The 26106-nt window shown below is 49.6% G+C and overlaps 1 protein-coding gene across 11 annotated transcripts in view; it reads right to left on the bottom strand.

Moving 5' to 3' along the window:
* Nucleotides 1-26106, bottom strand: part of lili (LMBR1-like protein lilipod) — a 190316-nt gene that overhangs the window by 30852 nt on the left and 133358 nt on the right. The window lies entirely within an intron of this gene.

Below are 26106 nucleotides of genomic sequence, written 5' to 3'. Positions count from 1 at the left end.
CTGTCTCTTTGACGGAGCAAGCGGCCCGCTGGTACCGACTAACCGGCAACCGAGCGAGGACAATGGAGGAGTTTAGCGCAAGCTTCCGCGACGAATTCCTTCCCGCTAACTACGAGAGGCGTTTGAGGAGAGAGCTGGAACTCCGCACCCAGCACCCCGACGAGTCTTTGTTAGAGTACGTCCGAGCGATGGACGAACTGTATCGCCTCGCTGACCCTCGCGCCACAAACACGGAGAAAGTTGAGCGTGTCACACGACAAGCGCACCCGACTTTCGCGGCCTACCTGAGAGGAGGCAGGTTTAGAGACCTGGACGAGCTAGCAGCTGAGGCGAAGCGCATTCAGGGAGACATCCTCTCTGCGCGAGCGTATCGGCCGCCGCCACCTGCATCGCAGTCACTTGAGCCGCGCTGCGCGTGGAATGGCAGCTCAGCGCGTAGTCCGTCTAGAGCTGAAGCGACAGCACAGTTTGCTGACGAGCGTGTCCAGAGGGGTTGGGAATTGTCCGACCGCGCTTTGGACCCATTCAGCTATGCGCTGCGAACAGCACACGCTGCCGCAGAGCGGAACACCTGTAGCCGAGATCGCGAGGCCGACACGCGGCCGCACGAGCGGCCCCCACCATCCGCACCGCGAGATCGAGATCGAAACGACCAACCGGAACGTGGCGACCAGCGCCTAGCCCGTCGGAGCCCGAGCAACCGCTGCTACAGGTGTGACCAACCGGGTCACTTCGCTCGCGACTGTGGCAGCATCCCCGCCCGTGACCAAACACAGTCGGGAAACGGCAACAGCCGCCGGTGATCGACCTGCGATCCCGCGCGGCGTACACAGAGAACCCCGGTTTATTAGCGCCCTTGGCATGTCGCGTAGGAAGTTCTGTTGACTTGCCAGCGCCGTTCATTGAGCTAACGATAGCTCGAAAGAAATTCACCGCGTTACTCGACACAGGGGCAAGCGCTTCTTTGTTCGGTGACGAGGTGCTAAACCATCTCCGCCAGAACAAAATCCGGTTGAGAGAGTGCGATACCACTTTTCGCCTCGCGAGCGGCACAGCGCAATCCAGCGGCGCAGCTAGGATAGTGGTTCGCTGGGAAAGACGCGTGCGGCGACAACGCCTCGTTCATCTTCCCTGTTTATCCGTTCCTGTAATTCTTGGGCGAGACTTCCTAGCCAAGACAGGCATTGTGATAGACATAGCCAGCGGAGGCTATCGAGAACGCACCACCGGCGCCTTGAAGCTTTTTGCAAAAGCGCCCGCGGCCTCGCAGTCAATTACGGCTCCGAACGCGGAGCTAGCGGGGAGTGACCGTGGAAAATCACCCCCGCCGGCCCGGAAACAAGCATGCGGGCGGACAGTCGCCGCTGAGAGAGGGCCCACAGAGAATGTTGTCGCGGTAGAAAGCTGTTCTACCGTGCCAGGGAGGGCAATGCACCCTTTGTTGTCGGAGGTGAACAGCGTATCGGAGAGGGAGAAGGCACGTTTGTCATCTCTCCTCTACGAATTCAACGCGACATTCACGGACCGGCCTGGCCTCACTACACTAGTAAGGCACAGAATAGACACGGGTGATGCACTGCCGTGGAAGTGCAATCCTAGACCAATCAGCTTGGCTAAGAGAAAAGCACTAGACGGCGCCTTAGACGAACTTATCGATACTGGCGTTGTTGAGAGGTCTAACAGCCCTTGGGGCTTCCCGGTAGTCTTAGTCCCAAAGAAAGACGATACATATCGGCTTTGCGTGGACTACCGCAAACTGAATGAGGTTACGAGGAAGGATGCGTACCCTCTACCAACCATTTCTTCTCTAGTGTCCAACCTAGGTGGGGCGAAGTACTTTACTACGCTCGATGCTAGCCGCGGATACTTTCAGGTTGAAATGGATGAGCGTGATAAGGAGAAGACTGCTTTCACTTGTCACAGAGGTCTTTTCCAATTCAAGAGAATGTCTTTTGGCTTGGTAGGAGCACCCGCTACTTATCAGCGCCGAATGGACCGTGTTCTGGGAGATGCAAAGTGGCACCACGCGCTCGCATACCTAGACGACATCGTGGTGTACTCGAAAACGTTCGAGGAACACCTGCGCCACTTGAAGGACATCCTAGAGAGGCTGAGGTCCGCGGGAATCACTTTGAACCCGAAGAAGGCGCAGATCGCCGCGACCCGAATAACACTGTTGGGGTTCACGATCGACGAAGGCCGCATTCTGCCGTGCGAGGATAAACTCGAGGCTTTGCTGAAGTTTCCGTCGCCGTCAGAACTAGCTGGTCTCAGACGCTTCCTGGGAATGGCGAACTTTTATCGCCAGTTCATCCCAGATTGCGTAGCGCTGCAGGCACCTTTGACAAAGCTTTTGAAGAAGGGAGAGCGCTGGAGTTGGGGTCACGAGCAAGAGGCTGCACTGCGCAACCTCACCAAGGTGCTCGCGGACACGGCTGAGTTGCAGCTACCCGACCTAAACAGGGAGTTTGTGATTCAAACCGACGCAAGTGACCTGGGCTTAGGAGCAGTGTTGCTTCAGGAGCATGAAGGCGTCCTCCGACCAGTAGCGTTCGCGAGCCGTTCACTGACGCCGGCAGAGAGAAACTACTCGGTGACAGAGAAGGAATGTCTCGCGATAGTTTTTGCTCTGCGGAAGTTCGACTACTACGTCGACGGGGTGGCATTTGTGATCGAGACGGATCACATGGCGCTCACCTGGCTGAGACGACTCAGCGAGCCGAGCGGCCGCCTGGCGCGTTGGGCCCTGTTGCTGCAGCGTTATGACTTTACCGTACGCTACCGAAAAGGGAAGAACAACGCCGTGGCTGACGCACTCTCGCGAGCGCCTGTCCAGAGCGAGGAAGGTCACGCGACCAACCGCCCGACAGAGAGAGAGAGTGAGGGATTGTCGCCAGCCGTAGCCGATGTAAGGGACACGGACCGACCGTTGACCCCAGGCGAGAGCGTGAACCACGTGGACTACGCGAGTTCCGTGGGGATCGTGTTCAGCAGAAAGGAGCTGCTCGAAGCTCAGCAGATGGATCCGTTTTGTCGAAAAGTGTTCGACGGGCTCCGGGAGCCGGGCGGCCGGGCCGCCGCGCACACGGGGACAGCTGGTTTTGCTGTCAGTGCGGAGCGCTTGGAAACAGCTGGTAGTGCTGTGAGCGCGCTGGATTCTTATCTGCTGGATTCCGACGGCGTCCTGCTGAGGTATATCCCCTCCGAGAATGACACAAGTGAGGCGTTCAAGGTGGTGATACCACGAGCGTTGAGAGCGGCACTGCTACGTTACTTTCACGACTCGTGCATCGCTGGGCATGCAAGCGGCCCCAAGACTTACATTAAGTTGTGTCGCTTTGCTACCTGGCTTGGCATGAAAAGGGACGTAACACGCTACGCCCGCTCGTGCCATGTGTGCCAAAGCGTGAAGCCCCGGGGTGGACGACCGCCCGGCCTCATGCAGCCGATTAAAAGCCAGACTCCCTGGCAAATCGCGGCGTGTGACATCATGGGACCGTATCCCACGACACCGAGTAGGAACAAGTTCCTGCTGGTGGTCACGGATCACTTCAGCAAGTGGGTTGAACTTTTCCCCCTTAGAAAGCTGACGGCACGAGTGATCATGGAGAAGCTGATGGACGTATTCACCAGGTTCGGTTTCCCAGAGCAGCTGATAACGGACAACGCGTCCTACTTCACTGCGAAGGTGTTCGTAGATTCGTGCGCTGCACTCGGCATTAAAGGGACACTGAGGAGAAATTGAAGCTGGCTTGTATCGACAGAATACCAGCTCCTGATTACAAAAACGCCACTCATACTGACAACAAAGCGCTTGTAATGTAGAAAAGAGCAAGAACCAAAATACAGGTATCGCCGCCACAGGCCAAACTCGCAAGTACAAGCGTGATGAGATCATAGAACAAAACAGTGTTGCTAGAACGAATGGTTCTAGCAACACCAGGAACCGAGGAACCATGCATCACTGAGGCGCAGCCAACGCATGCGCAAATCTCCTTGACGTCGCCAGATGGCGCCACGTGCCCGGCTGCTACGCGCGCTCCTGAAGCATCGGGACAAATCAGCGCCTGTTTTCCGGCGATAGGCGGGTTCCCGGTATTCCGCTAGCGGTAACAAGGTACACGGTATGCTAAAGGTGTCTATTTGCGAGAACTTCGTTGACGACTTCGAGAACGAGATCCATCGTAACGCTGGCAAAACGCCAGTGCAAACGTAATCGAAGCGACTGTAGCGACGGCCGCAATAGCCGATAGATGCCTTCAACGTGCGGCCGGCGGTAGCTTTCTTTTCGGCTGCTGCTAGGCCGCACTGCTGGCAGCCAGAAATCACGGAGTCTGCGTTACGTCATGTGCACGTCATGTTTCACGTCTCTTAGTCCTCTGTCGTCATAGACGAATCCCAAGTTTGAATCAGAGCGGCGGGAAAAACTTTTTCAACTTCGAATCCAAATTTCTTAGAATAAATGCATCTTTCGCTGCCGGCCAAGTGGCAACAAAGCCATGACATGCCGAACTATCGGATTTTACTATAAAAAAAATATTAATAGTGCTCTCCTCAGTGTCCATTTAAGCACAAGAAAACGACCACCTATCATGCTCAGTCGAACCCCACGGAACGAGTCAACCGCAACATTAAGCACATGCTTGTCGCGTACTCTGAGAGGCACAAAGATTGGGACTCCTATCTGCCGGAGATCGCGTTCGCTTTGCGTTCGACCGTTAACCGCTCGACTGGGTATGCGCCGTCTTCTCTCAATCTGGGTAGAGAGCTGCTAAATCCGATGGACCGGGTTCTAACGGACAGCAGAAAGACGCCAGTCGCTTCGTCAGCACGAGCTGAATACGCGACGCAGCTGCGCGCTAAGATGACGGAGGCCTTACACAAGGCTCGCCGAAACCTGAGCACCGCTAGGGCGCAGCAGAAAGCACAGTACGACCGTTCGCACCGGGATGTTCGCTACGAAGTGGGCGATCTGGTGCTTCGGCGCCAACACGTTCTCAGCGATGCTAGCAGACAGTTCGCGGCCTCATTGGCGCCGAAATGGATCGGGCCGTTTCGCGTGCGAGAGAAGCTTTCCTCGCTCGTTTACAGGCTCGAGGACTTGCGGTCAAAACCGACAGGCGGACCGGTGCACGTATGCGACTTGAAACGTTACGTGCAGCGAGATGAGTGGGTTCAGGACACAGCCCGACCCGCGCCGCAGTCGGAAAACGAGCGCTGCGATCAGCCGGCGAACTCCGCGTCCCGCTATAACTTGCGCCGTAGGCAGAAATAAAATCTGCCTGCGCGGACTAGAGCGAGGGCGCAGGCCGACACGCAGTCTCGTTAGATGCATGAACGTACGGGCCGCTCATGCCGATCACTGTTACGTAAGACTTACTTGCGTTAACCCTCATGACTCTCGTGAGGGCCGAACAGCTACGTAGCACGCGCTGCGGGAGTTGGTTACATCTGTGCTGACCTTTTTCAGCGCAGATGGAAAAGAAGCAGGGCGCATCAGAACGACATCATTCACCACTACCACCAACTAGAACCATCTAGAGCCACCATCCAGCTTCGGCAACGCGCCGCGCCCATGGCCGCCGCTACGCCCAGCCCGCGACCTGAAGCCTGCTGCCACCTGTGCACTCCTGCTACCTGCCACACCGCATCGGAGCTAACTGCCTGCCGACTGTACGCCGCCGCACCCGCCTACCCAAGAGCAAGCTGGCCAAACGAAGACAGAGCAGCCGCGGCCCCCATTACCACCTCAACCCAGAGCCCTCGCCAGCTAACCGGGCACGCCAGGGCAGCCCAACCGCCCGGCCTCTACCATGGAAGCGCCGCAGCCCTCGCCTCTGAAGCCACCTGACCCAGTCTCTGAGGGTGGCGCAGCCACGAACCTGGCCTCCAAGCAGTCGAAGCCGGTGCCACGGAGGCGGTCAACCACCTTCACCGGAGCGGTGCAAGCGCGGGTAATCGTAAGACGGCGACCTGTGGCAAGCCACCTTTCGACATCGGCATCTCGCGGGTGGTCAAGCTTTTGGACCAGCTGATCGGTGCGGGCGTGGCGCGGACATCAACAAGTGTACCGGAGGGAGCCGAAGAACTTCGATCCCTGGATGGCGGAGAAGATTAAGTAACGTTGCGCCCGCTTCTCTGTCCGGGAGGCTTCTTAAGGAGGGGAGGATGTGGGATATACAGATGTCCCTCGCCGCCTCGCGCTGAGTCACGCGACGAAGCGCCCGCCGCCGGGCATGGGGAGAGGGGGGCACGTGGCCACTCTCCTCACCCTCAGCTCGGATGTGACGTCACGCCTACGCTCTGGCGTCTTAGGAACGACCCCTCTTGGTTGCTCAAGGGGGTGCAATGTCGTAGGGGTTTAAGGAGAGCTCACGCGGGAACAAAGGCTGTCTAGTCTCTCCTCTCGCCGCGGTGACTGCCCGACTGCCCTGCCGACCCCCGTCCTGCCCGCGCCCTCCCGGATTATCCAACACCAGTCGACGACGACTTGGTAAGCTGCTGAACCATCTATTATCGGATAGAACATTCTTCCGCAGTGTGCTTTGCCTTGCGCTAGGTAAATAAACGGTTTCCTAGCGTACTCTGTTCGTTGCCTACTTCGTCCGAACCCGCCGTGGCTGTGACTTTGCGCCACGGGTTGGGGACACGAGAACGCCCGCGCATAGCTGGCACGGAAGCGCGCCTTCCCGGCCGGCTGCACGCGAGTGACCCCATACTGCATAAAAATAAAATATGCTTTATTGTGACCAGTTGGCCATATTCACAAAGAGGATTTTCTTGTTTCATGAGTATGAAGTCATGTGTAAGATGCATATGGCCAATGGGAAGGGAACAAAAGATCACTTGAGTAGAGTGTTGTTGGTTTGACACGACTTCCATTCACCAAGAATTTACCAGGTGTAGATTGTCACTGATTTTATCATCCCAAGTGGTCTATTAGTGTACTCTTTACTAGCTTTAACCAATCTTTGTGCCGAATATTTATGGCCTCTTGTTTGCTTTGGTGATCTCGCGCCGACAAGCACTGGCTCTTTCGTTACCGTCTATGCCGACATGGCTTGGGACCCAGCATAATTTTATTTCTTTTCCATATATTTCAGCTGTTGCTATACTATGAACTAGATTTCCTATTAACGATTGTACTGTGCTTCTTGAGTCTAGAACATTCAGAATGCTTAATGGGTCTGTGTAGATTGCATTCTCCTGTCGCAATATCTTTCTGACTGCGGAGCAGACAGCGTAGCATTCGGCTACAAAGACCGATGAGCTCTGCAGTAATCATAGTGTTATCCTTGTTCCAACACTTGTTTGATCCGTCCATGTAAAATGCAGCGTAATTCTCATGCTTTTCTTTAAGTGCAAAGCATTCTTGTATGATATGCTCCTGTGGCGGTTTGTTTCTTATGAAAGCAGGTCAAAGGTAGTGTTGTGTAGGGTTTTAACGGCGCATAAGCATCCAAGGCTATCATGCGCCAAGTTCAAGGTGTAAAGAGCCTAAAAAGTTAGTTGCTACTACACTGTAATGCTGGGAAATAAATTTTAGGAATGGCTATAGTATTAAAACCCTTAAAGAAGTTCGAGTAACCTCAGTGGCGATCCCTGGCTGGGCAAGGATCCCGAGGCTCCCAGCCACTCAAGTAAAGACCTCAGCAGTCTTCTCAGCAATGACAAGGCAGCTGAGGTGTATAAAAAGTGAAGCAAAGCTCTGGGTCAGAATTTACAGCCTCTCGAGAAAACCCGCTTCTCTTAAAAAGCTAAAAACACACGATATGTCAACGATTGCATTGTTGTTTAACACAAGTGTAGGGTGAAAAGGAATGCGCTCATTGTAAAATTGAGTGAAGTATTTTTCCCTTATTTTTTCAAGTTTCACACATGAGAATAGCATGTGATTAATTGTAAGTTCGTCTCCACATTTTTCGCAGACTGGTTTCTCTTGTTTTGCAAGCAGGAAGCTATGTGTAATGTGTGCATGTCCAATGCGCAGGCGGCATAAAATTACTTCCATAAAACATTCCTGGTGCACACAGGCCTTCGATTCACCAAAGACAGGCTTTAGTAGATGTAGCTTGTTGTTAACTTCATTGTCCCATGAAGCCTGCCATTTTCCTCCAAGTTTATTTTTTAGTCTTTATGACGTATACCTATTTATTTTACTTGTACATTACGGGCAAGTGCGGCACATGCATCAGCGCTCTTGTTCCCCCTGATTCCCAGATGACTAGGAACCCAGCAAAACTTTATTATAAGTCCTTTCGTTTGAGCTTTCATTATGTTATGTATTATGTCTAATATTATTATTTCAGATGTATTGGATTTGTTTTTCTTGGCTGCAACTCACTGCCATCATTTTCAAGGAAAACATGTCAGTTCTTTACCCTTTCCCAAGACACCAGCTTCCAAACACGCAATGTCTGTGAATTGCAGACAAAGTGTAAAAGCAGACAAAAAAGCACTAAACTGTCGCACAATCATTTTTTCCACAGCCGGTTGCACCCACTTGGCGACAAGCATTAGGAATCTACATATATGTTTTATTTACTCCTGCCACATTCAGTTGATGCTCATCATTAACCGGTAACAGGTACTGATCACCTGTCTATACACACAACAGAGCCCATCTCACTGCAGAATTGATAAAAGCAGCGAAAAAAGTTGTAAACCTGCAGCTTCTGCGAGCAAAGGACCGAGCGCCAGTTATTACCACCTTGATGCATTTCCAGTGGGCGCAGAACAATGTAAAAGCAAAAATCACAGCAGCGCAAAATAACTGTGGCCAGCAGAAAGTTCGTGATGACTCAGTCCTAGTGACGCTTTTAGCTTTCCTCTACGGCCAATTATTCTGTTAACAGCGTCCAAAATAGCAAAATGAATGGGCATTGAATGGCATTGAATGGTGCTAGTGGTGATTGCCGACCACCGCTAACACCAATGATGCTGCCAATAACGCTGCCTCTGCGCTTACAAACTGGGGTGCAGGCAATGCGCCGCTCACAGCCGATGCCCACATAGCACCATCTTGTGGAACATTCCTGGGCGAACAGCAACTCGTGTGAAAGCGCCAGCCAGCACTTGCTTGCACGGTAGTGATGCAATACTATCGAAAGTACTATCGATACTATCGATAGTTGAGTCACTATCAAACCATCGATGGTAAAAAAAACTATCGACAGTACTATCGATAGCGCACTATCGATACCCACTGCATCCTGAACTTGGTTTGCTGAGCGTGTGGTAAGGAGGTGATGGTATGAGTGACTGACGGACGCGTCAACGAGCTCTGCAGACGTTCCCTAAGTTGCTGGATAAAATGTCAGCGTGCGAATGTCCTAGTTGCGAAGCATGTGTGCCGAAAGCATTTCTGCAGTGGTTACGTCAGCAAGACGACGTCTGCAGTGCACAATGGTGTCGTGTAAGCCAGCACAACTTGTGCTATTTGTTCTTTCATCGGATGCAGTTCCAGGCATTTTTCCGAACTGTCCCAGTGCACTTTAAAGAACCACAGCTGGCCGAAATTTACCCGGAGACCTCCACTATGGCATCCCTTCTAGAGTGAGTCTCTTTGGGACATTAAGCCTCGTGAGACCGTGAAACCAATCAGGTATCGCAAATGTTTTGGTTATATCGCTGGCCAACAAATGCATAATATCAATATTGTTACTACCCATAGTCTTACCATCGACAGTTTCACTATCGATAGTCTTGCTATCGACGGCGGTACTATCGCTAGTAATACTATCGATAGCAACACTATCGATAGTAATACTATCAATAGTAGAATCGATAGTATTACTACTGATAATTCTATCGATAGTCTATCAATAGTAGCACCATCGAAAGTTTCTTTACACTATCGATAGTTTCAAATAAACTATCATAGTCAATTTTCCGATAGTTTTGCATCAGTATTGCACGCACACAAGCTGGGACACACATGCGTTCCTCCTTGATCTCGAACCAGGCAACCCATCAATAGACGGCACAGCGATGCAGTTTCTGCTGCTCCGGCCACTGTAGCCGCGTCCTTCTGTCCCCGATAGTACCACAGAGGAAGTGGTTTTGACTCGTGCGCCGTACATGGTAGTTACTAGTGGTTTATTACCGAACATTGTTCTGGAGGTGCACTAGGTGACTACAGGGTGGCAGAGGTGCTCTGGAAGCATGCTTTAATTCTAAGGGCACATGCGCATGTCAGCATAGTTCTTCTATATTCAAGAAGAGGCTTATTGTTTTCAACATAAAGTCTAGACAGGAGTGATACTCTGTATGCGCCTGTTGCAAGACGCAGTCCCAAGTTGTGCACGGGTCTGTTTTAGGTAAGACGACCTCGCGAATCTGTATCCCATAGACCTGTAATCTAAATTAGAATGTGTTAGGGAATGGTAAATATGTGAAAGGCAGGTCCTGTCAGAGCCCCAACGTTTTCGTGATAATACTTTGATAATATTCATGGCTCAAGAAGCTGTAGCCTTCAGTGATTCTATATGCAGTACAAATGTTAGCTTCTTTTCAGAAGTGAGACCATGCAATTTACGTTCTGATTTTACAGGCAGCTGGGTTCCGTGCATATAGAGACTGAGATCAATTTGTACTCCTTGCTTCAGCAAGAATAGCACAGCTGCTGTTTTTTGCGGTGCAAATTTGAAACCGTTTTTGTTGGCCCAACTAGATAAGTTGTCAATCTGTCTTTCACAGCCTGATACACTCGCAGATGTACAGTCTTTGCCAAAAGTAACCGGCCAATGATGGTTTCTTTCTTATCCTTGTGGCGAAGCACTTGTGGAAGCCCTTAGCTCTGAATCTGTGTAGAGTGAGGTGAGCCCTCACGTTCTGACACCACTTGGCCTTTAGGGGTGCCGTAAAGGCTCCGTTATACGGATGAGAAGCAAAAACCTGCTGCTCTGTGGAGCGAGGTGAGGACAGCTGCGCCGCACCAATGGACAAGTGCGTCTCGACAGAGTTTACAGTTATGACCACTATTCTTGGTGGGGGCGCCGCTGCCTGCGGACAGGGCACTGCTTCTTGTCCGGGTGCGTATGCCTCACGTTTGCAGTGCTGGTTTCGGACTTTTTGGTGTCCCCGTGCGTGAGCGCATTTGCCTCGTATCTGCCGTGCACACTTTGGACTTCTGCATTGACACTTTGTCCCTGAAGCCAATAATTTAAAAGTTAGCTAAGTAGTCTATACTAATCGATTGACACTGAAGAACGAAAAAATACTGCAGAATAGGCCCCACGACCCTGAGCAACCCTCGATTACTTTTACATAGACACCTACGTATATCAAGCTTGAAGATTCGACATGGCGCAAAGCGGAAATCTACTGAAGATTATTCGAAATGATAAGCAGGTCTTGTGACTGCAGATAAGTTGGTGGCATAACTAGGGAAATCGACAAGAATTCTTCATGCAACAATTTTAAACCACCCAACATACACAGGCTGCGAAAGCCACAACTACAGTGAACTAACATGCCACCACAAGTCCTGTGCCTTTGACAGCCACAACAACCACAAAAAGCCACTGTGGCTGTGTGGTACCATGATACTGATACCGATATGGATGGCGGAAGCACGCGGCGGAGGAAAAAGTTGACGATGAGGATGAGCTTAGCCTCGGGTGCCATCCGTGGGCAGCACCTGAAAGCTCCTGTGTGCGTGCACAGCCTCCGCTGCTCGCCACCAGAGCTGATCGTGGAGGCAGCGGTGCATGCATTTAGAAGGCTATTCCTGTGTGGGTGATGGAAAGTTCAGGTGTGGCCCTCACACAGACCTTTTTTTGTTAAATACTTGGTTTGGTTGGTTTGGTTTATGGGAGTTCAACGTCCCAAAGCGACTGAGGCTATGAGGGCCGCCGTAGTGGAGGGCTCCGGGAATTTCGACCACCTGGGGTTCTCTAACGTGCACTGACATTGCACAGTACACAGGCCTCTGGAATTCCATCAGGAAAACAGGGTGCGGCCCTTACACGCATTTATATGGTAACTCTCAGCCAAGCAGCCATTAAGGTGCTTGCCCATTGTGCTAAAACTGCAGTGCTTGGCAGCAGTTTGCGAAAGCCACAAGTACGGAGAACTAACCCGTTACCACAACTCCCGGAGCTTTGGCAGGTGGGGCTGGTGACACTGATGCCGATATAGATAGTGAGAGCTCGCGATGGAGGAAAAAGTTGTTGTTGTTGCTGCTGATGATGATGATGAGCTGAGGCCTTGGGCACCATCCGTAGGTGGCACCCAGAAGCCTCCACGATCAAGCGCACCATTGTTTACAGCCAGAGCCGATCGCGGAGGTCACGGTGTGTGCATTTAGAAGGCTATTCCCGCGTGGAAAGTTTTGGTGCGGCCGTTACAAGGATATTTCTTTTTAAACATTTCCTTTGGAAAAACAGTGGGGCCCATACATGGGTGCAGCCCTTACACGCGTTTATATGGTATTTATGGATGATACTTATTTTTCCAGGAAGTTTTTTTCTGCACTTCGGCGAATGTACTGCGCTTTAGCCATCGCTCTTTTGAAGTTAGTGAGGTTTTCATATGTCAGGTACCTGCAAAAAATACCCCAGCCTTTATTTTGTTGTTTTTTGCACCTCTATATTCTTTTGTCCTCCACATCTTATGTTTATGTTTAACAAAACCTGAAGACTGAGGTATGGCTACTGTTGCTGTATCGAGGATGCATGCCGTAAGTGTTTTGTTCATTTCATCTATGCCAAGATGTTTAGAGAATTCTGCATCTAGAGTGGCATTTTTCTTGTATAGAGGCCAATCAGCTAACTGGACTTTCCAGCAGGGAGGTTTGGTTGGAATTATTGTTGGTGATGGGATGATAACAACCTGATAATAGTTGGGAGATGATCACTCCATTAGGGTTATTATATATATCCTGCTTAACATCGGTAAAGATACTCAGTGAAAAAAAACTTAAATCCAGGCAGCTTATTTTGTCTGAATGGAGAGCAGTATGTGTGTTTACCTGGATTTAGAATGCAGACGTTATTGGACAAAATAAAATCTTCCATGACTTGGCCTCTACTGCCTGTTTGTTGGCTTCCCCATAAATGCAAGCGTGCATTAAAGTCTCCGACTATCAGATATGGCTCTGGTAATTGGCTCTAAAGTTCCTTGAAGTCATGAATTTTAGGTGTTACGCAATATAAACTGACCATACTGTGATGGTACAGTCTTGAAACTAAGAACAGTAACCATAACATCATCTAAGTTTGTTTTCAGTTGGATTTCACAAGTGGCAACACCACTTGGTACAACACAGACGACGCCATCTGAGAGCTTACTCGCGTGCTCGCAGTCGCTACAAAATGCTTTATATTTCTTTAAGAATGTTCATGTTCTGCGGAACTAAGTTTGTCTCCTGTAAGCACAAAGCTACAGGAAAAATTGAGCAAAGGATATCTACTGCATTGCTGTGATTATTTAACAGACCCCTGCAATTCCACTGAGCTGCAAATACCATGTTTTTTTGGTAGCAGGCGTAGAATTTAAGTTCAAGGTTTGGACCTGTTATGTGGGTTTTCTCCTTTCTGGCATGCTCTGAGGAGCTCCCCCCAACCCCCCCCTCTGATGTCGAAGGCGTGGAAGTACTTGGTGTTACATCCATTGCCTCTTCAGACTCATTGGAGGCCTTTGAAGAGGCTGGAGGCGCACGTTTTTCAGACTTCTCTTCACAAGGAAAAGCCTCAGAGCCTTCTGACCCTGAGGTCGCAGTGCTAGATGCTTTCACTGGGGGCAGCCCTGTCCCAGAGTGTGTGCCCTAAGCAGGCTGGCGTGGTGCTGCGCCCCTTTGTGCCACACCGGTCTGAACTGTGGTCAGCTGCTTTCTCGCTTCATGGAAGGCGATGTTCTCTTCAAGTGTCATAATTATCTTCTCATTTTTCCAAGACGAGCAGCACGACCGTGAGTAAACGGGGTGCCCATCGTCGCAGTTTGTGCAACGTGGTTCAGAGCTGCAGTTATCTCAGTAATGGTCTTTGGCGGCGCATTTTGCGCCAGTTGACTGTCCACGGCAGTGCCGAGCCATGGCCGTACTTTTGGCATTTAAAGCAGCGGCGTGAGTTGGGAATGAAAGGTCTCACTCCAACTTTTTCATAACCAATTTCACTGGACTCGGGTAGAGTACTAGAGGTAAAGGTCAGAATGAGACGCTATGCCAGGATCTTCTTCTTGTCCCTACAGATTTTGATTCTCGGGACATTGGTAACATTTTGTTCTTTGAGACCTTCAAGGATTTCTGTTATGTATAGTAAGTCATTCTCAGGAATAACTCCACGAACAGTGTTCAGAGACCTGTGTAGGCTTACATTTACTTCAATGTCACCAAAAGATTGAAGCTTGGACAATTTTTCCAACTGGAGTCTCTCATGAAATCACATGGGATCACCCCTGGATATTTTGGTCACTTTATAGTCTGGGCCTAATACGTCAGTAAGACACTTCGTCATCATCAGCCTGACTGCGCCCACTGCAGGGCAAAGGCCTCTCCCGTCTCTCTCCAATTAACCCTGGCCTTTGCCAGTTGCGGCCACCGCATCCCCGCAAACTTCTTAATCTCATCCGCCCACCTAACTTTCTGCTGCCCTCGGCTACGTCTGCCTTCTCTTGGAATCCACTCCATTACCCTTAAGGACCAGCGGTTATCCTGCCTTAGCATTACATGCCCTGCCCAACCCCACTTGTTCCTCTTGATTTCAACTAGGATGTCATTAACCAGCGTTTAATCCCTCCCCCCCTCTGCCCGCTTTCAGTCTTAATATTACACCTACCATTTTCTTTTCCATAGCCTGCTGCGTTTTCCTCAAGTTGGACCCACTTTGTAAGCCTCCATGTTTCTGCCCCAGAGGCGAGTACCGGTAAAGCTGTTTCACAAGGTGCGATTTGTGGGGACACGCCCCTACTCATCCCCTGTGGTTGGCTTCCCTGCTATGACGACCCCCCCCCCCCCCCCCCCCCCCCCCCCGTGTGCTTTGATAGTTACTTTAACTGACAAGGGAGGGCGTTGCTGGCATTGCAGCAACAGGAGCGCCATGGATGGCGTGATTGCTGCACGCGCGAGCGGGAAAGACTGCCTTCTTCGGCTCGGGAACTTGGACATGCGCTGACATTCAGGCGCGAAACTCCGCTCTTTGCCGGTGGGGCAAAGCCTCGTGGGGAAGAACGTTCTCCCGCATCTCGTCCCGTCCAGCTGCAGAGTATCCCTTGGCCTAGCGTGGGCGAACATTCGATCGTAACCTAGCTGGTGAGTCGGACGTCCTTGATTACTTAGCGTATTTTGTTGTTACCTGGCAGTACTGTAGTAGTAATAAATGCCTGCTTGTGTCAGCCACAGTGGCGTTCCTTTGTTTCCCTCAGAGCAAGGCACAAAATCTGCACATTCTGCACAAAATCTGGTGTCTGTGTTCTGGGGAAAAATGCAGGTGTCCCACCTAGGTCCTGTCACCTTGTGATGTCACCAAAACTTGGCCACTCTGGCAGGTGGCAGTTAGAAACTAATGATTGGTCCTGAGCTACCCTGCCAGGGCAGTGGCACATTGCTTAACTCTTTCATTACTGCGCCATAGGCCATCGGTCGCATATGGACAACGTTTTAAACCCGCAAGATGGCGCTCCTTGGGATGCCTTGATGCCCGTGTGCCTCCACTTTCAGGGTGGGAACATCCTTCCTACCAGCCCGCACCGCCGTTTCCCCCTCACAGCGGTTGCGTACAGTGCGCTATGCGTGTGGTGTGGTTTGTATGTGGTTGCGTGGCGACTGGAATAATGCGACTTAACTGGAAATAAGCAGTACATAGTTGTTTTGCTCGTAGCAATAATACTTTGGCACTTTTGAGTGTGTATTATGCATGGTGCAGTCGCTCTAACCAAACCGCAACCCGAAATGCTGTTCCCCACTCACTGCTTGCACTGAAAAAGGGCAGCGGCTATTTGGTGTTTCTTCACAGTTGTAATTTCAAGTGTCATGGTCGCCGAATTCAGTGGAATTATGCTGCATTTGTTGTTCGCACGTAAGGACTGTTCACAGGGCCCTAATTTTCTCGGCTACACCAGCAGCGCAGAGGATGAGCTGCGAAATATAACTATTTCTGCGTAGTTAACACCCTCTTTTTCAACATAATTTGAGATCCCTTCGTCTTATCATTGCACCATATGTGCAGAATTCCACGAATTAATGGCAAATTTCTTTTCCAAACAGTCCGTCGCCACACTGCTGTGAGGCGTACAGCAGTGACACGTCTGACACCTATTGGTCATACTTTCTCAACTGCTTGTTCTGCAAAAGAATCATGCAGACGGTTGAGTTTCCCTTTGAACGGTGTCGACTACATGTAGATTGATGATACTATGAGGCGACGTTTTGCTGATTCGTAGTTGCCAAGTAGCCTTATTCGAGCAGAAATTTAACTGACACATTTATTTTTTCGTTTGAAAACTTCAAGAAAAAAAACATCAAAAGCAACCGATTCATAAAGTGACCTCACAAAATCAGCCTCTGATAACCACTTCGTTTGAGTCCCATTATTCCTGTCGAGCTAAATTAAAAAAAGAGATGCGCCACTGCACTCGCAAGTGGCTGTTTCTATCCCAGCCACTGGTAGGATGGATGGATGGATGATAATGGCTTTACCCTTTGTACCGGGCGGTAGCTTTCGCCACCTAGCCTATACTTCCCCCACTGTTAATTTATTTTTCTTTTCTTTTCGCTCTTACAATGTCTAGTGTGCCTATCCTTTTCCCCTCCAAATTCACCCCTCCCTTGATTTCCGCCACCCCTCCTCCAACCTCCCCTTCGTCAATGTCACGCTTTTCCCATCCACTCGCCCGTCCTCCCCAGTAAATCCCCTATCTCTATGGCCGTTGCTGCCCCCTCTGGGAGGACTGGGCGGAGTTCTGCGCACCTCAGAACCAAGTGCCCTATAGTCTCCGTTTCCGTTTTACAAGCAGAGCACAAAATATCCACTTCTTCAAAGTAGCGAGTGCCTAGTGTTGCCCAGCCGACAATAACACTGCGCTAAATTTGGCTCTGCATGCTTGCAATGGGCGTAAATTGCCGTTTGAGCGCAGCTTGGCGCAGGAGATCAAATTGTGATTGTACGACCCATGTTGTTGTCCCCCAGCAACCTCTTGCGCACATGGCACGCTGCAGCTCCGCACTTGACCGAACTTAACCGAGCTTACCCAGGTAAGCTCGGTTAGTAAAGCAGGCGACACATGTCAGGCAACGCGTCCGGACTGCTGCACCAGCAAGCAGGGACACATGGAACGGCAAGCTGTGCTGCTCTACCTAAGCTCCGCCCACAACCGGTGTCGCCCTCGCCGCCGTGCAGCAGTGCCTGAGCGCTGCTTGGCTTGGTGTAGAAATATTGCAAGAAAAGACAAGATCGTCTTGTTATCAGAAAGACTGCCAGCTATACTCGAGTGGTGACAAAGCATGGCTGCTTATGTTGCGAGCTTTCGGCAACGCCACCGCTCGCGGGCGCTCCGGGCAACGAGCTCTACTGCTGCCTGTCTGCCGTGGTTGTCACTAGGCCTGCCTGCTTCACATCGAAGCCGCAGCGGCCGGCGCTTCGCAAGTTGCCTACGCTATAATTGAAGGCCTAATCTTCACTCCGCTTTGCTGTCAACAGCATCATCAATTTCCACGGCGCCTTCAGCAGCGGCCAGTGGCAGCTGCGAGGCGGTTCTCGCAACAAATTCACTCGTACCACAGTTGTCACTTCTACCAGCAAGTCGGTATTGGCCAATGACCCAGAAAAATGACATTTTTTCATTTCCCTATCCCAGGGTTTATTATTTATGTCAAGAACACTCATTAGCTCCTTTTTATGATGCCGGCAGACGGGATCCAGGCTGGCCGTCCGGCTCGGCACGTTCACACAAGAAAATACAAAACAGCCATGCTACCAGAAAGGATGCTGCCTAGATTCGAGCAACGACAGCACGCCCGTGCTAGAGTGGAGCTTTCAGCAACGACACCGCCTGCGGCACCGCCGGGAGACGAACTGCACGCTGGTCCCTGACTGCCCTAGTCGTCGCTAGGCCTATCTGGTTTAGCATCGACGCCGCAGCTGAGGGCGCTTTGGGACTGGCCAGCGCTCAAAAGTGCTACATGCTACACTCGGCATCCCTTGTTCGTTCTCCCAAATCCGGGACTGTTTGAACGAAGTCATGGCGCTCAGTGAAAACAGCGCAGTCAAGCTGACCCTACAATTCAGCAGGCGACCCACCGCCACGGCCGGTCTCGACGCATGCGCTTTCTCGCAGAAAGAGCGCGCGTCGAGACCGGCCGTGACACCACTCACCGGCTCACGGTGAACGTCACCAAACAGAGTTTTCGTAGACTCGATGTCATCGTGACGTTGGCGCTCTGCGCGCTCGCATTGGCTGCCACTGCCCGCCGGAGCGGCGTGCCGGGCCTTCGCCGGACGCGGCACGCCAGACATATCTACGCGGTTTGATGCATCCGGCGATCGGCGGCTGGCCGGAGCAGCGCCGCCGGACGCGGCGAGCCGGACCGGATTCGGAGCACCCGCCTGACATGTGTCCCCACCTTAACTCGGGCTGGAGCGCAGTTGAAGCGGTTGCTAGGCAATGGCGACTCAAGGCGTTTGGTAGCCGCACTGCTACGAGCATACGCGACAAGCCGAGCTGGGCTCCAGTAGTGTTGCGCTTTCGCAACAAAAAGAGGAGTTGGAGCAACCCGGGCCGCCTTCTTCGCTTCCGCTGAACCATCGGCTCCAGTTTCCAAAAGACACTGGCTTGTCGCCTCACTCGGTAGCAGTCGGGCATGGCAATAAATCTCTCATTAAGGCATGGGTCTGGGCTAGTTGGAAAACCACGTTTGACGTAAAACGCGCAGAAAGACGCAGACGAGTCAACAGGACAGACAAGCTCTCATTTGGCGCTGCTGTCATCGAGAGAGGCAAGAAAGAAATGTAAACTCTAGGAAATGCCTGCCCAGAAACACGCGTGACAGATTTTACTGATGTGGCTGCGTGATGCCAACGAAAAGATCGTTTTTTCTTTGCAGTGGAGAAAAAAAACGCTCCTTTCGTTGGCGTCACGCACTCGCGACTTCTTTGCTTACTGACGCACAGAATGCAGGTACACCGTCAGGGTATTCGCAGTGAGCTGGCGAGAAGTAAAGAAGGGGGGGGGGGGGGGGGGAGGGGGGGGGTTAGAATGCCTTCATGACATAAAAGCTGTATAGCTTTCCTTTGTAGCCGTATGGCTGCGCTCGGGTGGATGCCAATGAGTAATTACTCCCTTATTACAAATCTACTCCACCTTGGGGGATTCCCCTAAACATTTGGCCAACACTGTTCCCACTTCGAGTTATTGATCAATTCGATCTCGCCCTACCATAAGCTTGCCGTCCTGGTTAGCTCAATTGGAAGAGCGACTGCTCCGGTGTAGCGGTGGTCCTGGGTTCGAACCCCGGACCAGGACGAATTTTTCTTTAACTACGAAGTTGCTGAGAAAGCTGTATAGCTTTCCTTTGTAGCCGTATGGCTGCGCTCGGGTGGATGCCAATGAGTAATTACTCCCTTATTACAAATCTACTCCACCTTGGGGGATTCCCCTAAACATTTGGCCAACACTGTTCCCACTTCGAGTTATTGATCAATTCGATCTCGCCCTACCATAAGCTTGCCGTCCTGGTTAGCTCAATTGGAAGAGCGACTGCTCCGGTGTAGCGGTGGTCCTGGGTTCGAACCCCGGACCAGGACGAATTTTTCTTTAACTACGAAGTTGCTGAGAAAGCTGTATAGCTTTCCTTTGTAGCCGTACGGCTGCGCTCGGGTGGATGCCAATGAGTAATTACTCCCTTATTACAAATCTACTCCACCTTGGGGGATTCCCCTAAACATTTGGCCAACACTGTTCCCACTTCGAGTTATTGATCAATTCGATCTCGCCCTACCATAAGCTTGCCGTCCTGGTTAGCTCAATTGGAAGAGCGACTGCTCCGGTGTAGCGGTGGTCCTGGGTTCGAACCCCGGACCAGGACGAATTTTTCTTTAACTACGAAGTTGCTGAGAAAGCTGTATAGCTTTCCTTTGTAGCCGTATGGCTGCGCTCGGGTGGATGCCAATGAGTAATTACTCCCTTATTACAAATCTACTCCACCTTGGGGGATTCCCCTAAACATTTGGCCAAAAATAAACAAACAGAACAAAATGCTTGACGAGAGTTCACATAATCGCTTACCAGCGAGAGTGCCTAAATAATATGGGTGCCTTACTGAGAAACGTCTTTGTCGTCAGGTTCTGTAGGAAGCGCTCGGCAAATATGGACGTGGCCTGGCAAGTTTTAATCCCCGCCTCTCGTTGCCGCAATCAACTGCAGGACGATTACAGCTTTTCCGGCCTACGTCATCGGCGCACGTGCTAGGGGTCTGGACAGAACACGCGACTTCTGACAGCGTGGTGTGCAGAAGGCTCGATGTGCACTGAGGCTGCTGCACAATGACGCATCTCCAGTCGGGAGAAGAAAAGCAGCGGGGAACGCTCGAATCATGCAAAACCGAGGCGAACGTATTCGCAAGTTCGCCCACTGGGCCACGCTTATTTGCTTGAAGTGAGCTCGTGATGTGAACGTGATGCAGCAGTCGGAGATGAAGCTATGGGGGCCTGTTGTGTTCCCGGGTGTTCTGCTCACTCTAGAAAAGGACAGCGGCTATTTTCCTTTGCTCGCGAAAGTGTGCGGAGCAAAAAGTGGGCATCACAGGTCAGGTGAGACGGCTGTAAACCAGCAGAACCCCAAAGTATGCGAGGAAAACGCATGCAAAATGCTTGCATTCCAGAACAATGTTTGCTTGGGGTGGGGTTATAATGCGGAACAATAACGTTTCAACCTGGTAAACTTCTTGCACTTGACTTCGCGGCGAACAAAAAGGTGTCCGAATGGCAGTCTTTGGTGAATATGAAAATGTAGCTCAAAATAAGTAACCCTGTTTCTTTGCAAAGTAATGAAATGTAAAGCATCCGGGTAAACAGATTCCACTGGAGTATGCAACACCTGTAGTGAGAACATAACAACTGTCCACAAGGCGCCGAGTTTCGAGGCAGATTAGCTGCGAAAGAATATATATTTTTGCGTAACTAACTTTGATTCAGTTTTTAAATAATCTATGGCACCACCCTGTCTTGGGAGGACACCAAATTTGTGGAATTTCACGCGGTAGAGTCAGTTTTCTGCTCGAAACAGCCCGCCGGTGCATCGCTCCCAGTGTAGCCAAACGGCAGAATGAGACCCAACATGTCTCCGTCAAGAGCGGTGTCCTCACCCTGAAAGCGGTGCTGGCCATCGAGGCACCCTAGCACTCCTGGACAAGCTGCGCCACCTAGTTTGCTTCTATAACACCAACTCTTTGGTTTCAGTTCTTTTTCTTTTTTTTTTTCCTAATGCAAACAGGCATCGTGAAAAATGAACCTTTGACCGGACATAGTTTATTGGTTACCGACCATGGCATCTGTTTTGCCACGCACTCTTCGAAGGCGAAAGGCTACACCGAGCACTTTGGTCCTGATGCATTCTTTCTTTTTATTTTTTTAGAGCAGCAGTGGTGATTTCGACAACATTGTGGAATGATTGAATTTCAGTTCGGATAGTGAGACTTCGTTTCAGAGGCCCAGGACAACAGAGTGTGCTTGTGCAAGTTCCGTTTTACAGTTCACGTTGTATTTTATGTAGTGCGCTTGATTTGGAAATGATGAGAGTGGTTTTGGCGCTTTAGGGTCTTTGCAACATATTCCCGAGATATTTCATCAAATGCACCAGCAGAAGTTTGATTCCGATGAAGTCAAGGAAGGCCATGCCCCCTTTTCACCCACAGAATCATTTGCTACCAACTGAAAGAAACAAAAAAAAAAAAAAGGGAGAAAAGGAGGAACTGCAAGCTCTGCTATAAAAAACAAGAACAGAACTCAAAGCAAGTGTAATTTGCAGCACATTTCAGATCTCCACTTCACGACCTCACTTGACTGCTTTCTCTAGTGGCATTACAGTCATATTCACCAATTTGAAAAGCCACAGAAAGTGCAGTGTATTATGTATGCAGCTGAAAAATGACAACACTGAAGAGTGGTAGCTGAGGGCATGGGCAACATTTCGCAAAGACGCCATTGTCTTTTGCCATAGATTGTTATGTATTGCCTCCTGCTTTTGTATTAACGCCCATTTTGCTTCTCTTTTGCTCATTTTATCTGGAGATATCGAACTAAACCCAGGCCCTACCGAAAACGATGCCCCTCCGACCCTCGAATCTATCTCACAGGCCATATTACGCATAGAATCGAGCCAGAACACTATACTTTCAGAGCTCGCCTTGATCAGGTCGACACAAACAACCATTGAAGACTCTGTGCGCCGACTTTCATCACGCGTCGAAGTACTTGAAAAAATTGTTGAAAAGAACCCTGAAAATGATGCCGCATCTAAAGCTACCCCGGACTTGACTAAACTTTCTTCTGACGTCAAACTGCTGACGACCAAGTACGATGACGCCGAAAATCGCTTACGCCGCTCGAACTTATTGTTCTTTGGAATTACAGACGAACTCGGTGAAACTTGGGCACAATCTGAAGAACGCGTTGTTTCTTTTTGCTCGGACAAGCTTGACATTTCCATTGAAAATCATCAGATCGAACGTGCGCATCGATTGGGTCGATTCGAGGTAGGCAAAAACCGCCCAATCATTGTAAAGCTAACGCATTTCAAAGACAAATCAGGGATATTGCTTGCTGGTCCCAAGCTGAAGGATACATCGTTTTCTATCCGCGAGGATTATTCAGCCAAGGTACGCGTGGCTAGAAAGAAACTTTTCACTTATGGTCAACAGAACAACGCCTCTTTCAAGATTCGTTTTGACAAGCTGCTGATTGGCAAAAAGGTTTTCACTTATAATGCAGATACGGATTCCGTTATCGAACTAAAGCCATAGCGATTACTGAAAACACCGAGACCCCCACAATCGCCTCATTCCAATCCTTCACAGCGCAGTCGCTCAATCAATAACTACAATAATGTTTCGCTTTTGCTGACAAATATTCGGAGTTACCTGCCCAAAAAAGAATCTGTTGAGGCGCTTCTCGACGACCACAGCTCTGACATCGCATTATTCACTGAATCCTGGCTAACATCCGATATAGATGATATCGAACTTTTGCACGATAATCAATCATTTCACTCCTACCGGCGAGACAGAGTTGGTCGTCGGGGAGGCGGCATTCTTGCTCTGGTGAAAACAAGCCTTTCTTCTACCCCAGTTGATATCAATTGCCATAGCGAAATACTGTGCATCAAATTTAATTTTCCCTCTTGCACCAACATTCTAATTGCATGCTATCGAGCCCCCGACGCGGATCCTTCTTTCATTAGCGACCTTCACTCTGTTCTTGAGGACTTGCAGTCTCGATTCCCTCATGCCAACTTCATACTCTGCGGCGACTTCAATTTCCCAGACATCGATTGGGATAACTTGACTGCGTCATCTCGTCCATCAAAATATTTCTTAGATCTGGTCCTTACGTTTAACCTTACCCAAACAGTGTGTGCACCAACTCGAGGCTCAAACATACTAGACCTCGTCCTTGTATCCAATCCAGAATTAGTTCAATCGCTTTCGTGCATTAGTGGTCTAAGTGATCACTGTATCATAACTTTCAACCTGTCAATTGAAATTCCTATACGCCAACCGTCTGTTAAATACATCCGTGATTATTCTAAGGCCGATTTCCCAAGCATTAACTCCCACCTTGAAGAATTTCTTGATACGTTTCAAATTTCCATACATAGCAGATCTGTGAATAACAACTGGTGTCTTTTTAAAGAGAAAATGTTGTCGCTTATAGAAGCTTACGTCCCGCTCATCTGCATTCGAGGGGATGCCAATAAACCATGGTACTCAAATGCGCTGAGGAAGTTGTCGCGAAAGAAAAAACGCCTATTCCGTAACGCAAAGAAATCAGGATGCGCTAGAAAGTGGGACAAATACTTTGCAAGTCTGCACGAATACACGCAGTTATTACGAACTTCAAAACTAAAATTTTACTGTCACGACCTCATAGAGATAATGCGGGTAAACCCCAAGAAGTTTTGGAACTTGCTCACGCCCAATAAAAATAGTTCGCACAATATTTCCCTGAAGGCACGAGACGGCTCCGATGTTCCAATTTCAGAGCGCTCCGACGTCATGAATTCCTATTTCACGTCCGTATTTACCCAGGAGCCAACAGCAAGCATTGTTTCCGTGCAAAGTCCAAATTATGCACCTATGCCACCTGTTACCATTACAGCAGAGGGAATTTTAAAACTCATAGATAATCTAAAGATATCCACTTCCCCTGGACCAGACAACCTCCCTGCTAAGATTTTTAAAGCAACTAAATATTTCACGAGCCAAATCTTGCAACTCATTTTTGCCCAGTCTCTTAACACTAGTGAGATTCCAGACGACTGGAAATTAAGCAAAGTTGTCCCAGTCTTCAAAGCTGCAGATCGCTCCGACCCCTCAAATTATCGACCAATTTCACTGACATGTATCTCTTGTAAACTTTTCGAACATATAATATACTCGCACATCGCATCTCACCTTGACCACAACCGTTTCTTCTTTCCCAATCAGCATGGTTTCAGGGCAGGTTTTTCGTGCGAAACTCAGCTGTTCGAACTTACAACTGATCTCCATTTAAATCTAGACTCTGCCTTCCAAACCGATATAATTTATTTAGATTTCGCCAAGGCATTCGATCGCGTCCCTCACCAGCGTCTCTTTTCCAAACTCTCAGCTCTGTCACTTGACCCGCTTGTCTTATCCTGGATCCACTGTTTCTTAACCGACCGCTTGCAATTCACCGTCATCGCCAGTCATGCATCTCAAACTACTAGAGTAATCTCCGGGGTTCCCCAAGGATCGGTTCTTGCTCCATTACTCTTTTTAATCTTCATCAACGATTTGCCATCTGGTATTTTATCATCTGTCCGGCTCTTTGCGGACGACTGCGTCATTTATCGCCGCATCAACAATAGCAGTGATCAGGAATTATTACAGGATGACCTAAGCCGAATTCATAAGTGGTGTTCCGACTGGCTAATGCAGCTCAACGTTTCTAAATGTAAGTTCATGCACATCTCACGTAAACGTTCGATTCTTCATTTTTCGTACTCCCTGAACTCCATACCGCTGTCTCAAACTAATTCATACCGGTACCTCGGCATCGAGATAACAACCAACCTAACCTGGGCTAATCACATCACGAAACTATGTGCCAGTGCCTCCAGATCACTCGGATTAATCAGGCGATCACTTTCCATGTCCACCGCAGCCACCAGACAACTAGCATATGAAACGTACATCCGAACTAAACTAGAATACGCCTCAACAATATGGAATCCTCACCAAGCCTACTTAATAGATTCACTCGAAGCCATCCAGAATCGGGCAGCACGCTTCATCACCTCACAGTATAAATCTCAGCTCAGCATCACAGCGTTGAAATCATCTCTCGGCATCAAGTCATTAGCCTTTCGCAGGAAAATTTCAATTCTTTGTCTTTTTCATAAACTGTACTTTAACTTTCCAGCACTTCGAGAAAACCTTCTACGAGCTCCGCTACGATCATCTCGTCGTTTATTTAACTCCTTAAGCATACAGCGTTTGCACGGCTCCACCAATTATTTCAATAAATCTTTCCTTCCCAGTGCGATAGAAAGCTGGAATAACCTCCCCGAACACATTGTCATTGAGACTAACCCTTCCAGATTCAGACAGCTCCTAATCGACCATCTCAACGACAAATAATCTTTTCCTGCACCCTATGCCAGCTTCCAAGTCCTGCAAACTGACCAGCCTGTTCTACTTCCAAAGTTGTAATTTGTTCCTGTTTATATTTCTGCTACACTCTGTCATGACGTGATTATTTGAATTTACTTGTCTTTTTTTTTTCGTCTTGTTCTACTTTTTTTCTTCTATTCTATATTTTATATTTTCTATATTTTTCTGTATTTCCATATTCCTTCTATATTTATATATTCATGTATGACTGTTGAACACCCCTGTACCACCTCCCCCCTTATGTAATGTCCCTAACGGGA

This window comes from Amblyomma mixtum, chromosome 6, assembly GCF_055824585.1.
Source record: "Amblyomma mixtum isolate Tamu chromosome 6, ASM5582458v1, whole genome shotgun sequence".
NCBI lineage: Eukaryota > Metazoa > Arthropoda > Arachnida > Ixodida > Ixodidae > Amblyomma > Amblyomma mixtum.
The sequence above is the reverse complement of the archived record's forward strand: the minus strand, read 5'-3'. Positions and strand labels throughout refer to the sequence as shown.